We start from the raw sequence: 10,284 nt of genomic DNA on the forward strand, positions 1-10,284 counted from the left end.
ATCTGTTTACATCTACACTATATCTGTTTACATTTACATTTATTCTGTTTACATCTACACTATATCTGTTTACATCTACACTATATCTGTTTACATTTACACAATACCTGTTTACATCTACACTATATCTGTTTACATTTACACTTATTCTGTTTACATCTACACTATATCTGTTTACATCTACACTAAATCTGTTTACATCTACACTTATTCTGTTTACATCTACACTATATCTGTTTACATCTACACTTATTCTGTTTACATCTACACAATACCTGTTTACATCTACACTATATCTGTTTACATCTACACTATATCTGTTTACATCTAAACTATATCTGTTTACATCTACACTAAATCTGTTTACATCTACACTATATCTGTTTACATCTACACTTATTCTGTTTACATCTACACTATATCTGTTTACATCTACACTTATTCTGTTTACATCTACACTATATCTGTTTACATTTACACTTATTCTGTTTACATCTACACTATATCTGTTTACATCTACACTAAATCTGTTTACATCTACACTTATTCTGTTTACATCTACACTATATCTGTTTACATCTACACTTATTCTGTTTACATTTACATTTATTCTGTTTACATCTACACTATATCTGTTTACATCTACACTTATTCTGTTTACATCTACACTATATCTGTTTACATCTACACTTATTCTGTTTACATCTACACTATATCTGTTTACATCTAAACTATATCTGTTTACATCTACACTAAATCTGTTTACATCTACACTATATCTGTTTACATCTACACTTATTCTGTTTACATCTACACTATATCTGTTTACATCTACACTTATTCTGTTTACATCTACACTATATCTGTTTACATCTACACTTATTCTGTTTACATCTACACTATATCTGTTTACATCTACACTTATTCTGTTTACATCTACACTATATCTGTTTACATCTACACTTATTCTGTTTACATCTACACTATATCTGTTTACATCTACACTTATTCTGTTTACATCTACACTATATCTGTTTACATCTAAACTATATCTGTTTACATCTACACTAAATCTGTTTACATCTACACTATATCTGTTTACATCTACACTTATTCTGTTTACATCTACACTATATCTGTTTACATCTAAACTATATCTGTTTACATCTACACTATATCTGTTTACATCTACACTTATTCTGTTTACATTTACACAACTCCCAGTCTTCTGCGTTTTCATTGTGACCATTTCTTCTTTCTCTGCTTTGAGACAATGAGAGTTTGCAAGAAAGCGTGTTTTATGCTCATGATGCCAAACCCAAGGTTAATGGTGGAAATGACATAAAGGTCAAGGGTCAGACACCCACTGTGCAGCTCCTGATGCCAGGTTTTCTGTTGTACTCGTTGGGGTTGGATAAATAACTTTTTTATATATTACTACCCGTGTTACTGTGGACTAGGTGTCTCTGACACACACAAACACACACACACAAACACACACACGACTCCCTGATCCTGCCATTCAGTATCACAGTGTTTAAAACAAAATAAAAATAAAATAAAAAAATAAAATAAAATAAAATGTATTTCAAAAGCAAATCTACAAAAATACAATGTTGTAAAAACAAGTTGATAGTTAGTATGGTGCAGTAATCGATTAGTTATGCCTAACTGTCTCTGCGGCTTGCCATTTAAATTGACCGACTATATATAATGTACTTATGCTTACTTACTACTGAAAATACAAATACAACTCTCTGAGCAGCCGAGACGACTGGGGGACCGGAGCAGATTTCCTCTAAAACAAACAGCATAAACATTACAGCAACGAATAAACCTCCACATCACCTTTACTACATTTCACAGCGGTTACGTCTGAAGAAAAGCAACAGCTGCAAACCCTTCCTCATGCCCAAACATCAACCCTAACTTCATTCACAATCTGCCTCATTAATGGGCTTAAAGCTGTTATTTCTGCTCAGATACACAGGTGAATATTAGCTGTTCGCAGAAAAAAAACGGCTGTTCTGCTTGCAAACAAAAATAAACGCATCAAACAAAACAGCTGAATGAACAAGTAAATAAACAAATAAACATGTAAAGACACAAATGACTAACTGAATATGGAAATGCATATAAGCAAACAAAGAAAGAACTGAATAAATAAATAAATAAATAAATAAATAAATAAATAAATAAATAAATAAATAAAAGGATAAACAAACAGATGAACAAAAGAACAATAACAAACAGACAAATAAACACACAAATCCAATGAATAGAAACAAACAACCGAGAACAAATGAAAGAGTGAAGGAATATATAAATACATAAGCAAACAAATAAATAAATAAACAAACAATTTACGAGTCCCCCCCCCCCCCGTATAAAAAAAACATCTGGCTTGCTGTTTGTAATTGTACTGGCATGTTATTCAATTGTGAAACCTAAAATCATGTCATAAACAATATTTAAAAATAAATAGACTTCAGAGAATTTTCCTCCAACATTTTCTACACGATTATTCTACATCATCCAATAGAAGTGAGGTTCGTACCTCACTGGAACATCAAGAACATGGTGGGATTTTTTTGCACTGCTCCAAGAAGTGGACTTGACCAGGGCTGATTATAAATACGTCCATTCAGAATAGGATTTTATAACCTGGCTCTTTGCCAGAACCAGTCTGTGAATCTGATTTGAGTTCTCCACGGTGTTTCTCGTCTCCTCTATATTTTGACATGTGCAGAACTCGGGATTGTGAAACGGAAATGTAATTTTGTTGTAAATTTGTTGTTTTTAGCAAAGCGGTTGAAAGTTAGCTGGCCGCCTGGCTGTTATTTGAGTTTTCATAAAAACGTCTCGGGACAGCCAAGTGAAACTGAACTTGTGGCTGAAACAAGAACGTTAACCAAATAAACGTCTCGGGAAGAGCACAATGTTGCTGTAACGGTGTGGAGGCTCCGAGTAAAACATCCTGGGCTTGAGTAATAATAAACACACACACACACACACAAAAACACAGGGATGTGGATTTAGAGTTTATGGCGGTTTTAGCATCTGGCATATACAGATGTTAAGGAAAAGTCTGCAACTCTTGTACACTGTTATGTATTTTGGTGTTGCATGACTACAAATGAAATCTGATCGACTTTATCACTGAAAGATTTCGTTCAGGATGAAAATGTTATAAATTACATGCTGTGGTCTTCAGATATGACAGCCACTGGGTCTCAACCTGACCGGACACCTATGAGAGAATCTGGATGCAGGATGTCTTTAAACATCACATGATCAGAAACACACCTAATATCTCTCTCTCTCTCTCTCTCTCTCTCTCTTTTTGTCAAGCTATACATCCCACTCCTGAGCTCCCAGTGTTCTGGGTTTCCAGTAGTATAACCAATCCTTCTTTCCAGAGCTGCCTGGTCCACCCCTGGTTAGAAAGTTTAGAAAGATGGAGTAAGTCATCAGATCAAGCTAACTGCACTGGTGTATCTGAGCAGAAATCACAGCTTTAAGACCATTAATGAGGCAGATTGTGTCTGACGTTAGGGTTGATGTTTGGGCATGGGGAAGGTTTTGCTTTCCTTCAGATGTAACTGCTATGAAATGTCATGAAATGATGATGAGGAGGTTTATTCATTGCTTTAACGAATCTCAGCTGCAAGTCCATTATATGTAAAATTGTCTATCTGTGAATTTAAGTGGGAAGCTGCAGAGACAATTAGGCATAACTTATCGATTAGAGCACCATACTAACTGACTCAGCTTTGTCGTGGTATACATCCCACTCCTGAGCTGAGTTTTCATTGCCACCACTTCTTCTTGCCTGATCCATCCAGACGCTCTACCCATGGTTGGAGTCCTGTCGCTTGGTGGTGCTCACTGCTGCTGGAGATAGATCCAGAGGACTGCTGTGGATAGAACCACTTGGAGACTATCACACCGTCTCTGAACTGCTGTTGCATCAGTCAGCTTTCAGCAGGAAGGAATAAGTGCTAAGTCAATAATGAACTCAGAAATTATGCTGACCTATTATTTCCTCAGGAGCTCTTGGTTGCACAATTCTTTATGACTATAAACTGTTGTAGAAAGGACATTATTTACATTTGCATTATTTCCTGTCCAGTGTCACTCAAATGAGGACGAGGTTCCCTTCTGGGTCTGGTTCCTCTCAAGGTTTCTTCCTCATATCATCTCAGGGAGTTTTTCTTGCCATCCTCGTAGTAGCTTTAAACTTCTATTTATCTGTACTGCTGTGCAGCTTCTTTGAGACAATGTCCGAATATTGAGATTGTTAGACTGATGGGGAAAATCTCGAGGAAGAGCGGTGTTCATCACCCCAGTTCAATTCTAGTCATTCCCTTTAAGAGTTCTTGATGATGTGAACCGAAATCAAGAGGATTTTCCCCAAGATGTCCTTAGAGAAAGACATATTCAGCCTCTATGAACATGAGTACAGCTTCATAGAAAGGAATTCCAAACGTATTCACTGAGTTTACAAGAAGAATCCTGCGCTTGTGATTTCACCAAATCAAGCAAAAAAAAATCTCAAAAACATTAAGAATTTTTATCACAAATAAAAATTCCATCATCCGGGGAGTTACTGCCGTGAAGAGGTTCATTGTAGTCCATGATGATTCCAAAGAAACAGAAAGTTTCTGAGTTTGCAGGAAATGCAACCAACAAATATCCAACTATTTTTTGATGATGATGCGTCCACTGTAGCTTCAGATTCCTGTTGATGGTGTACAGAAGTGGTTTTCTGCTGTTGTATCTCGTCACATCAAAGTTTTAGCACTGGTGTGTGTTCTGAGATGCTTTTCTGCTCACCACGGCTGTACAGAGTGATCTGAGCCACTGGGCAGCTTGAACCAGGCTGGCTGTTGTGCTCTGAGCTTTCTCATCAGCACAGAACCTCTGCTCAATGGAAGTTTTTTCCCCTTTCTCACACCTTTCTATATAATCTCTAGAGACTGCTGTATGTGAAAATCTCGACTCAAACCAGTCGGGCACCAATAATCACGCTGTGGTCAGTCATCATTTGTGGCATCACATTTTTTCTGATGTGAAGGTTAACTGGAGCGCTTGAGCTGCATCTGCATGGATTTTATGACTTGCACATGATCCGGTATACAATGCAGCTGGCCAATTTATTAGGAAAAGGTGACACACTCGCTCATTGGAAGCTTGGCAGAACGAGCACTTTATGTTCCTAATAACGTGGCCAGCGAGTGTATTCAAAACTGTATAAACAATTTTTTTTTTTAATTTTTTTGTTTAAAAATTAGGGTAGAAGGATGTCCCTTGGCTCTAATGTTATCTCTGAATCGTCCCAAATGTTTCTCATATTTAGATATCACCATTAATATTTATTTACACTACACCAGGCCTCTTGCACGTGTCCCATGCTGCGCTCCATTTCAGCTGAAAAGAGCAGCTTGCGGCGATAGAAAACCCTTAAAGCCAAAATAAATTTTTTCCTTAATGCTTGTCTGCATCAAATACAGTGATCTATTTTCGAGGTTTACTTAAAGGGTTACTAACATTTTCTAAATGTTCTTCTTTGCCAGGTTTTAGATCCGTTCGCAGAAACTCCTTCTTTTTAAATCATAAAGACTTGATTACCGAGTGCTCATCAGAGGCTTTCAGACCTGTTTATCATGTTCACAAAGACTTAATTTGCATTCATCTTCAGTAAGCTGCTCTTCTTCATCTCGGTGTTTTTTAAAATGGGATCTGTGAATATATATATATTTTTTTATTTAGAAGTTGGCTTGTCACTTGAAAATCCATCCATTTTTCTGTAGTGTTTATCCTACACAGGGTCAAATTGAGCCTCAGGAGACATAAGGCAGATGGCAGGGGACACTCTGGACACACACACACTTCCATACCCATTTACATACTACATAGAATTTAAAGATTTAGATTTTCATTTAAAGTCTGTCAGCCTATAATGCATGTCTGGACTAGAGAAGGAAACTGGGGTATCTGGAGGAAACCCCGAAGCACAAGGAGGACTTATAAACTCCCCACACACAGGGTAAAGGCAGGAATCGAACCCCCTAACCTCGGAGATGTGAGGCAAACATGCTAATCCAGTGTGTCCTGTCACTTGAATTGAAATGTCAATACAATATAATAAGCCGGATAACAAAAAATAAACAAATAAAAAATCTCTCAGGGTCGAATAAAATTGCCAAAATATTTTCTACGCATTGAAATAATGAGCCTAAATATTTTCATAAAATAAATCTGTAACAAAAATATCAGCAGAGTTTATTTCTTTATTTAAAATGATCCCTGGGTGCACGTGTTTGTTTTCAAAGCTTTTAATATTTTAACCCTGATCAGTATCGTGGAACTGGAGAATATCCCAGAAACACTGTGCGTCCATCAGGGCTCACTCCAGGGTCGTGTCCATCATCGTTCATTGTCTCAGTGACCGAAAGATGTTTATGTCATCCTTATGACGATTGGATATTCATGCCGCACGATGCTCTTAAGGACCTTGCTGTTTATCTCAGTGTTTCGATGAATAATTCAGAGGCACTTTGTGCATCCAGCACCCTCTAGAGGCCATTTCCTCTAAGTACCCGAAACCTCATAAAAAGGTCAGTGGGTTTTTTCTGTCCATAAAAAGCATAATGATTTCCAGACATGAGCAGGGCTGGCCTCTGCAAAAAAAAAAAAGTTATGAACTACTACTGGAGCCCACTAGAGTAATACTTCACTCAGCAAATGCTCAGTCATATGACGGCGAAAGTAAACCATTACACAACCATCCATCTCTTTCCCAATAAGACTTGCACCTCCAGCAAATTTTAATACAGAAAATGTGATATTGTGATCTCTGCGTCTTCTCTTTATCAGAAGAATTAGACTATTAATAAATGTCTGTAGTTGACTTTTTACTAGCCTCGTTATCTCTTTCTCTCTCTCTCTCTCTCGCTCTCTTTCTCTCTCTCTCTCTCTCTCTCTCTCTCTCTCTCTCTCTCTCTCACCGAACCAGCGCCAACTGTAATTCCCTGTGGGAAGAACGACTCTGAGACTCCTTTAACGCTTTTAATAGAAACCACATCAGTAACGTTCGCAAAAGTTCTCACTGTAACAGCCTTTTATTAGGCGAGTTAATGAGATCTATGCAAGACCAATTAGAAACATAAAAAATGTATGCATGAGAAGAGCTGCAATTTTCTGTTTCTCTGGCGCTTTCTCGAAACTGACACGCTGTTTTTTTCCACTCCTAAGCTGCTGACCATGATGGACACTCCAGAGAGCAGAGGGAAAAACAGGAAAGGAAGGAAAGAGAGTACGCCAGAGTGTGTGTTTGTAAGAGAGAGAGAGAGAGAGAGAGAGAGAGAGAGAGCAAGAGAGAGAGAGAGAGAGAATAGGAGAGCAAGAGAAAGCTACAGCAAGAGAGAGAGAGAATGAGTGAGAGAAGGAGAGCAAGAGAGAGGGACAGTGATAGAGAGAGAGAGAGAGAGAGAGAGAGACCAAGAGAAGGAGAGCAAGAGAGAGAGAGAGAGATAGAGAGAGCTATAGCGAGAGAGAGAGAGAGAGACCAAGAGAAGGAGAGCAAGAGAGAGAGAGATAGAGAGGGGGGAGAGCTACAGCAAGAGAAAGAGAGACACAGAGAGAGAGAGAGAGGTCTGCCTCACTTGAAATAGAAAGAGAAAGAGAGAAGGACCGAATTACCGCACCACTCTGCGTGATCTTGTGTTACCAATCGTGGGTACATTTGTCTGCTTTCTCTAAAACAAATCTACTTCATTACAGTGAAGTGCAGTAAATGAGAGCTCAGACAGGAAGTAGAGAATGTGTATGTGTGTGTGTGTGTGTGTGTGTGTGCATTAAAGAACAACACAAAATCCCACAATGTCAGACAGACGAGAGCAGGAGAGGCTGCTATTAATGGATTAGCCTAGCATGGCTCTCCTTCATAGCTCATCGCTCACCATATAAAATCAACCCAAACTCAATCATCCCTGGATTACTTTATACTTTTGTGCACCACCACCACCACCACCACCACCACCAGTGTGTGTAATAAAACTAGATACAATACAATACAGTATAAAGAAGCAGCACTGGGGCTGATTTCTTTCTATCCCAGACTGTATCATCATCTGTTCAGCATCATGTCAGGAGATTACACATCCTAAGAACAAGGTGGATCGTTATTCTTTCCCCTTAAACACAACGTTGGAGAAGAAACTAAAACTAGACAAGACGTAACACGTTATCTTTTCTTTGCTGCTGTCTTTTATATTTATATACATCCACAGCATTTTACTACTGCACCTTATTCATTAGAAAACTGTGTCCTGGTCAGCGCTTTACTGTCCCTTAATGAATTATTAATTAATGAATAAATTATTATATTGTCCAGTCTTGCCCTGTTTGCACACAAGCATTTTATTTAGTACTTTAGTGTCAGTGTGTGTGTGTGTGTGTGTGTGTGTTCTGTCTATAGTAGTGTTGTGTTTAATGTAGCACCATGAAGGAGGAGGGGTTATTTTACTCTATTATACCAGCTGTGTTCGGTTAAAATGATAATAAAATCTTCTTCAAGGAGAAGTTCACTTCCAGGACAAAAATCTACAGATAATTTCCTCACCCCCTTGCCAAGCAAGATGTTCATGTCTTTCTTTCTTCAGTCATAAAGAATGATGTTTTCTGAGGATATATAGTGGACTTCTATGGTGCCCCTGAGTTTGATGTATGTAGTTTAAATGCAGCTCTAAACGATCCCAGACCAGGAAGGAGGCTCTTATCTAGCCACATCATCGGTCATTTTCTTGAAGAAATAAAAAAATTGTATACTTTTTAACCACAAAAGCTCATCTAGTACTAGCTCTGGGATGCACGTACTACGTAATCACGTCAAAAGGTCACGCGTGACGTAGGCGGAGCTACAGACCCATTGAAGTCCACTATATGGAGAAGAAAGAAAGGCATGGACATCTTGGATGACCAGGGGGTGAGGAAATTATCTGTAGATTTTTGTCCTGGAAGTGAACTTCTCCTTTAAAAAATGACGCAAAATGACAGTTTCTTGGTTTGAACAAAAGAGTTCATGTGTCTGTTTATTAGGTTTGGTGTCAGGCATTAAGGATTTTAGTTTGGAAATCAAAATTGCAGCTGTGTGTGTGTGTGTGTGTGTGTGTCCAGATGATGTGCTCAGAATGATCACACAAAGCCCTCATAAAATTCAGGCACTAAATGCTGTCCAAAGCTGTCATCACGTACACCACAGAACGAGTGATCATAAGCCACAGCGCATGCGTGTGTGTGTGTGTGTGTTTTATTTAGAAAGAGCCTTTTAACCACATCTGAGCACTGATAATTCATCAAACTGAAAATTCACAGAACATAGCGTATTTAGCTGTAAGTGTAGGCAGTGTGCTGTGTGTGTGTGTGTGTGTGGGGTGGGGGGGTGGGGCTGGATATTGCGCATTAGCGCGTTTGTTTAGCTAAGCATTAAAATTAGTGGTACGAATTAAGATTACAAACTGAAGCTAAAACCGTTCCATTAAGCCCTGTAGCTATGAACGATGAAATAAATAGAAGAGATCACCAAAGCAGGAATGTAAAACCAGTAATTATCCAAAATACTGGAAGTGGATAATGTCGTGTGTTGAAAACACGGCTATTTACCGAACCAGGACGGGAAAACCTTTTTCACAGACATTAACCGCAGGACCAGTCAATGGGCACAGACTTACATTCCTTCATCTCATAAGTGCCTGGTTTTCGGATTCATAGTAGTTATCGAGTCATTTGCTTTTAGGGAAATACATGAATTGTACGCCAGCAGTTTAATGTGATAATGTGGCTCGGTATTCACTGAGCTGCTGATAACGATATTCTCCGGCGGGGTTTGTAAAAGAGCAGAACGTGGTCCAGATTTCTGTCAGCAGATGCAATGAGATAAATGAAAAAAGGCTGCTGTAGTTAAGCAGCTCCGGTTTGTTCATGCATGTATTTATGTAAATGATTTAGCTGAAGGCAGCTCGCTGAGAAGAGAGGTTTTACAGATTTCCCCTCTCTCTTATATGATTAGCGGAATGACAGCATGGCTTCTGGGTGTACAGGATGTTTAAAGACGACTGGAGAGAAATATTGTTTACTCTCGCATCTGATTAATCACCTGTTCAGAGCCTGTAGCTTTAATCAGCCTCGAACTAATCAATAAAAGGTAAAAATTTTGACTTTGTTTATTCGCTTTTCCAGGCTAGAAATTTAACGTAGCTGGACTTTCTCGTGTACAGTAAC

At 38.4% G+C, this 10,284-nt stretch overlaps 1 protein-coding gene across 3 annotated transcripts in view; it reads right to left on the minus strand.

Annotated features, from left to right (window-relative positions):
- Window positions 1-10,284, minus strand: part of thrb (thyroid hormone receptor beta) — a 132,276-nt gene that overhangs the window by 26,962 nt on the left and 95,030 nt on the right. The gene's annotated exons all lie outside the window — the stretch shown is intronic.

The sequence above is a fragment of the Hemibagrus wyckioides genome, linkage group LG12, assembly GCF_019097595.1.
Source record: "Hemibagrus wyckioides isolate EC202008001 linkage group LG12, SWU_Hwy_1.0, whole genome shotgun sequence".
NCBI lineage: Eukaryota > Metazoa > Chordata > Actinopteri > Siluriformes > Bagridae > Hemibagrus > Hemibagrus wyckioides.